The sequence below is a fragment of the Mus caroli genome, chromosome 12 (assembly GCF_900094665.2).
Source record: "Mus caroli chromosome 12, CAROLI_EIJ_v1.1, whole genome shotgun sequence".
NCBI classification, from domain to species: Eukaryota; Metazoa; Chordata; class Mammalia; order Rodentia; family Muridae; genus Mus; species Mus caroli.
Genome location: NC_034581.1, coordinates 50,314,230 through 50,321,328, shown reverse-complemented (window position 1 = coordinate 50,321,328; position 7,099 = coordinate 50,314,230). Strand labels below are relative to the sequence as shown.

Here is a 7,099-nt window from a genome sequence, read left to right as displayed (position 1 = left end):
TTTGTAGACCAGGCTGGCCTCGAACTCAGAAATCCACCTGCCTCTGCCTCCCGAGTGCTGGGATTAAAGGCGTGCGCCACCACGCCCGGCTCTGCTTATTCTTAAAATTAGCCTCTTCTGCTTGGCTGTGCTGCTCAGCTAATATGCCACTGGATCTTAGTGCTAAGGCTTATCCAGGGGTTTTCACATCTGTTTGAGTAGGTTTAACTCATTTCATTTAATCATGTTTTATTATATTCTGTTTCCCCTGTCTACGTATGTGGGTTCTGTTCTTAGTGTTATATAGTATCCTGGTTTATACAGTGGCCTAGGTAGTATTGATGACAATGTGTCTATATAATAACATTTTTCTAGATTTAATGTATAAACACTTAAGAAATCCCAGGTGTAGGAAGCTGAGGCAGGAGGACAATTGCAAATCTGAAGTCAGCCTAGTTTAAATAGCGAAGTCTAGTCCAGACACTGTCTCCAAAAAACAAAATCTGATTCTGGAATCTATGTCCACTCCATAGGTGATGGACTTTAGTCTCCTGCGCTAACGGAAGCCTAAACTCAATTCTGCAGTCCAAGCAAGTGAACTTTTGCGGTAGCCTATGGTTTCTCTAGCATGGTGAATCGTCCTCAGCTACTACAGAGGTGGCTGGCAAATACAGGAGACTACTTTTATTTGACAAAACAGAACTAACCCAAAGCATGGAGGGAAATGAAACTCTTCTCTATTTTTGAATTCCCCTGGTATGATCACCTAATGGTTGGCAGTCCCCGCCTTCGCACCTTCCAGCTCCCACTATGCACTTTAAAAAAAAAAAAGGAGTGCTTCATGAGTTTCCGAGTCATCCTTGCGCAGGGCCATGCTATTTTCCTCCATACGCTTCCAATGTTAGCATACGTGCTGCTGAGGCGAGCACCCCCACTACCCCTTGTTTCTTTTTCCAGTATCAGGGAGTGAACTCAGAGCCTCGAACATGCTAAGCAGGCCAGTGTCCCACTGCAGAGGTACACTTCAGCCCACAAGGCTCCCTGGCAGCCTCCGGAGGAGAATCAGTTAGCCTTACAACTTTTCGGGATAACCGTTCCTTCCAGCTCTGGTGCACTCTGCTGCTCTCAGAAGTTGTTAGAAACTCCAAGAGGCAGCTCTTCCGGGTTGCTACCCTCTTTATTGCTGGAGCCAAAGTGGATGGTTCTTCTGGCTGGCACTTTCCTGGGGAAGAACACAACCAGAGAGCAAGGATCTTCTGATTCTCGGATGACCTCAGGTGCCTGTGACTGTGTTCACGTGATGCGCCAATGCCTTCAGAAATAGTGATCAAATGGACACATGCTGTGGGACCTTGGCCAGTTTTTGTTTTCCTTGTTTTTGTTTTTAGAGATGGCATCTTTGGAGTCTAGGCTGCTCCCCAATCCACCAATCACCTGAATATGAACTTTTATTTCTCTTCCTTTCTCTCTTTCCCTCTTTCCCTATCTCTTTCTCTTCCTTCCTTCCTTCCTTCCTTCCTTCCTTCCTTCCTTCCTTCCTTCCTTCCCCTTTTCCTTTCTCCTCTTCCTCTTCTTCCTCCTCCTCCTTCTTTTGGCTTGATTTTTCAAGACAGGCTTTCTCTATCTCTGGCTGTCCTGGACTTACTCTCTAGATCAAGCTGGGCTTGAACTCATAAAGCTCCACCTGCCGCTGTCCTTGAGTGCTGGGATTATAGGGATGCGTTAACAAGCATACTGTATGCACTGCTGAGACTCACACCCAGGGCTTCGTGCACGCTAGGCAGGTACTCTAGCCTGACTAGCCGCATTCCACAGTCCAATTTCCTTTATTCCTATTTTCTACAGACTGAGAATAATAACACAAGATGTTTGAAATACCTTTCATCTGAGTCACTATGACTTCATTGTTCTTACTGGCAACATGCTAAGAGATTTTCAAATTTAATTTTATACCTTTTTTATTTTTATTTTTTGTAGTTCTGGAAATTAAACTTGGGGCCCTCAGTATGCCAGACAGGTGTCTGCAAACGAATCACATCCCAAGCCCTTTTTCATTTTAATTAGAAACTATTGTAAACTGGGTGGTGGTAGCAAGTGCCTTTAATCCTGGTACTCACTCTGGAGGCAGAGGCAGAGGCAGGTAACATCTCTGAGTTTGAGGCAGGCCTGATCCTTATAAGATAAAGTTCCTCTAAGGGAATCAAAGTGAAGTTTAAATGTGTGAGAGTGAAGGGAGGCTCGGATATGTTAATAGACCATAGACCAAAGCAAAACACTAAGAAGGGGAGAGGTATTAGAGAAAGAGACTTCCAGGAGTAAGGACGGATCTAAGGTGGACAAAACATGTCAGAGGTACGTGTTCTAGCTTGTCGTCTGTTGCTGTGATAAACGCCACGGCCAGAAGCTCCCTTCAGTCTCTCAGTTACTTTCCCTCTACAGCCCAGGGCCACCTGCCCGGGTGGCACTACCCACTGTGAGCTGAGACCTCTTACATCAATTTGCAATCCAGAAAATGCTCTACAGACATGTCCACAGGTCGATCCAATGGAGGACTGACCTATGGGCGACTGAGCAGCTTCCCTAATCCCCGTGGGCCAGGGTGACCACTGAAGCTAACTATGACAGCGCATATTAAATTCTTGGGAAGGAGAAAAATGGGGAATTTGCATTGAAAACAGAGGTCATGCGACATGGCCTGGACTCTGCAGATAAAGCAGGAGGTAAGTGATGGCTAAGAGTAAAGGTTAGAGCTAAAAGGGAAGGGACTCTGGTCAGAGACTTCAGGAAAGTGCGGAAGAGCTTGTCTAGAAAACCTGCTGAGGGGCAACACTCAACAGAGCCAGTGTAGGATGCCTTCAGAGACAAGCAGAGGGTCGGCAGGACCCCAGACGAGGCAGCAGCTTTTTGGTAGTATCTAGAAATGATCACAAAGGTACCTCATAGCTCTGTTGAACACCAGAGTGAGGTGAGTAGGTGGGCACCTGGCTGTGTGTGTGGTTACTTGAAGAAAGGAAAGAGTAGAAACAGATTTGACTAATGGGCAGATAACATGTAAATCTATCAACTTCAGGGCATCCTTATTTCCTATTTCTGGGAACAATTTAATAATCTATTTATTATTGTTGTTGTTGTTGTTATTAAAGTTTTTGAGACAAGGGTTACTCTGTAGCCCAGCCTGGCTTTGAATGCACACGATCCATCTGCCTCAGGATGTTAGGATTGTAAGGCAGGAGCCACCACAGTCCATAGTGCAGTATTTCAGCTCCCTCCCATTCCTAGTCTATTCTTGATCACCCCATTTCTGCCAATGCTGTTACTTGCTATTCTAGACTCCCAGGCCTGAAATCTTGGAATCATTGCTTTTCTTCTTCTCTTAGCATCACCTACACAGTCACCTACACAGTCATACGAGGACAAAGTTTAATTTATAGAGAAGGCACAATAATAGATAAACAATAATACTTATGGTGATACATCATAATTAATGCCATGCAGTCTCTGTTCTGGAAAGAGTCAGGACATGTACAACTGACAGCAGGTAACTGGAGGCTTCAAGGAGTGAGAGCCCACAAGGGAGGGCTGCAGTAGGCTCATTTTGTGATTAAGCTTCTACCTCCTCTTCCCCAGTAGTTTCCCTGCCTTGATGGCTCTGCCAGATCCAGTACCCACTACCCCCAGACTCATCTTGGTGATGTCAGTTTTGAGAGTCACTCATTGTAAGTCTTCAGGAAACCGAAACAGGGTCTCCAAGAAAATAAAGAACACCCTGGATGTGCTCATGTTCAGTGAGAACGGGTACAGATTTTGTACTCAGGATCGGGGTGGGGAGGCAGATTTAGGAAGGGCTTCTCAGAGGAGAGACAAGGGAAGAGATAGCAGGGAGATCGCACACACCAGGGCGCAGTGAACAGGCTGATACCAGGCAGATTCAGAATCTTTCAGGGGTAGAGTGGATCACTGAGGCCGGGGTAGAGTGGATCACTGAGGCCGGGGTAGAGTGGACCACTGAGGCCGGGGTAGAGTGGATCACTGAGGCGGGGGTAGAGTGGATCACGGAGGCCGGGGTAGAGTGGATCACTGAGGCCGGGGTAGAGTGGACCACTGAGGCCGGGTAGAGTAGATCACTGAGGCCGGGGTAGAGTGGATCACTGAGGCGGGGGTAGAGTGGATCACGGAGGCCGGAGTAGAGTAGATCACTGAGGCCGGGGTAGAGTGGACCACTGAGGCCGGGTAGAGAGAATGGGAAGGAGTGGGCTGGTGTCTTCCCTGGGCAGTGTATTGGATTTGTCGGTTAGGAGTCAGAATCGAGGGCGGTTTCAGTAGCAAAAAAGGAAGTAGAGAGGGTAGGTAAAGACACCACAAATGCAGAGAATGGGGAAGGATCACGGATCTCCTTCTGAAAGTATGGGTTGAGAAGGAAGAAGGAGGATAAAAGCCAACAGGTTTAGTCCTTCCCTCCCCTGTAAAACAGACCTGCACTAGTTCAGAGCCTGGGGCATCGATCCCTGTGGTGAAGAAGCTGCTATTTAGAGAAAGGTGCTTGATGGGACTGAGATTCCCCATGGGGGCGGGGGTGTGTGTGAGGAGATGGAATCTCACCAGGGAGATGGTTTTGTGCCTTTATAATCATTCTCTGACTGTATGCCTGCCAATTTGCACGTGTATGATTGTACAGGCGGAACAACTATAAACCAAAAAGCACCCGAATCTAAAGTTTGAATATGGGCGTGACTGCAAAAGTGGGGACAAAAAGTCCCACCTCTGATCTCATGAGCTGGGCGGCAATGAAATACCAAATAGCTGAAAGCTGTTTGCATAGCTGTATACAAAACATGAATGGCAAGAGAAGCATTAAGCATCCGAGAGCATCGCAAATACTTCCAGACTCTAAGCTGGGTCTTTTAATGTTATATTGCCAGTGTAAATTTATATAACTACCATAAATTTAGTTAAGCTGGGAGCCCAAACTAAGTTTCAGCAGGTTAAAATAAAGGTGCAGAAGGGCTGTACACCTTTTGGACCTTTCTAGGGGATAATCTTGCCCCGTCTAGCTTCTAGAGACAACCACAAGGGCTGGGGGATGTAGCCCAGTTGTGGAAACCTTGACTAGAGATAACCACATTCCTTGGCTTTTGACCCAGTTTCTTCATCCAAAACCAGCAGTGCCACATGTCTCTGACTTTTGTGCAATCATCCTCAGTCAGGGACTGGGGCTATGGCTCAGCAGTGAAGTGCTTAACTACATGTGGTAGACTCTGGTTCTCCCCAGGAGTACATCTATAATAATAATAATAATAATAATAATAATAATAATAAGCATAGTTGGGAAGTGTCTACTTTTAAGAACTCCTATAGTTAGGTTAGACACAACTGGGGAGCACAAGGCAATCGGCCCACCTCAAGGCCCTTACCTTAATTACGTCTGTGAGTTTCTTGTATAAACTAACATACAGGCATGGGCACCTCTGGAGGCTTTACTCTGCCCTACCACACTAGAACTAAGTATGAGGTTCTTATTTTAAGTTTGAAACAGGCAAAATATTTAATCTTGGAAAGTTTGGAGCTGGAGAGATGGTTCAGTGGCTAAAGCCCTTGCTGTTCTTTCGGAGGATCCATGTTAGGTTCCCAGCATCCATACGTTACTAGCAATCATCTGTAACCCCATCTCTAGCGGCCCCGACACCCCCTTCTGGCTTCCACAGGCATTGTCCGCAAGCGGCACACATACATGTAGGCAAACACTCATGTGTAAAACAAACAAACACAAAATCTGTTTTTTAAGTAAAAAAAATATATATGGGGAGGTTTGATATTTGTACTTGACTAGGGAAAGATAAGTTGGTCAAATAGGTGAACTAGATTCTAAAGGCCAGGCATGTGGAATGTCAAGGCTACAAAGGTATAGAAAAGCAGCCAACGGGTAGCCTGAGGTAAAACTTTCAGCCTGTGAAGAGAAATATAACTGGAAAAGTGAATCTCAATTATGCTTAGGAAGGAAGACATAGGCATTTGAACCAACATGAAGACAATAGAAATCACAGTGGCAAGACTTGCAGGTTCTAGAGAGGGTACCAACATAAAAGGGAGAAACGCTAAGAGTTTTCATTCCCAGGAGCTTGCGGGATTAGCATGCTTCATGTAGAGTTCTAAGGTTAGAATTTACAAACTATATTCAGGGCTAGATTCTGAATTCAGCTGCTTTGTGCCTCTCCTTTGTTACCATGTAGTCTCTGAATATATGTGTTGCCACAGGAGTGTACTCTTTGTAAAGCCAGATGGCCAGTTCTTGATGTCAAAATAGCATTTCTTGGCAATCCAATTCCAGCTATAGAAGCCAAATAGTAAGAACTTCTATTCTAACTCTGAGTACTTTCAGAAATGTGATAAAGGCAGTATTCCTCCTCCCCAGTGGGCTTTGTATACTTGCTGTGTTCCAGGCACTGTCCTGAATATTTTTTTCTTTAATTAAAAATCCAAGTAGTAAGAGTTTCAATGATCCCTGCTTGGTAGGCCAAAGCATGAACACAAAGGAGAAAATAAAAGAGGAACAAATATATCCTAATATTTTCTACTCCAGTAACAAATTAGTCAGTAAATGACATGTCAGATTTTAGTGAAACTGTAAAAAGCTGTTTTGTTGTTGAGTAAAGGGAACTCTGTAATCCATATTTTAAAGCCACTGATTTATTCCTTGTATATCTGGTTTCTTAAAAGAACAATAGATTTGGCTGAACATAGTAACAATTTATCCTGTAAGCTACAATCAGCATATATAATCTAGGTAGATTCTAGATGTATGATCTCTATTCTATCTCCGCAGTAAGATGAAAGCAGGTGTTCACCTGACTCTCCATCAAATAATATAATCAAATTTCTGTTTTGTACATCTACCTAACCACTGATCCAAACAGCAAATGTGTGCCAAACTCTTGGCATAGAGGGGTACTGTGCAAGGCTGTGTGTGATAACACAAATATTTAAATTTTTATAACACATAACACAGGTATTTAAATTTTTAAAAATCTATTACATATGTATTTATATAAGCTATCTATATATTTTTTAATAAAATTCCATTTTTATAGTTCTAAACTTATTTAACTTTTATTTCCTATTGTAA

General features: G+C 44.1%; 1 protein-coding gene and 1 non-coding gene across 2 annotated transcripts in view; one reads left to right on the top strand and one right to left on the bottom strand.

Moving 5' to 3' along the window:
- The window catches only part of Baz1a (bromodomain adjacent to zinc finger domain 1A), a 124,308-nt gene that overhangs the window by 16,199 nt on the left and 101,010 nt on the right, over positions 1–7,099 (top strand). The gene's annotated exons all lie outside the window — the stretch shown is intronic.
- LOC115032920 lies at positions 803–908 on the bottom strand. Its single transcript, XR_003838564.1, has one exon. It is a non-coding gene; the product is annotated as a U6 spliceosomal RNA (small nuclear RNA).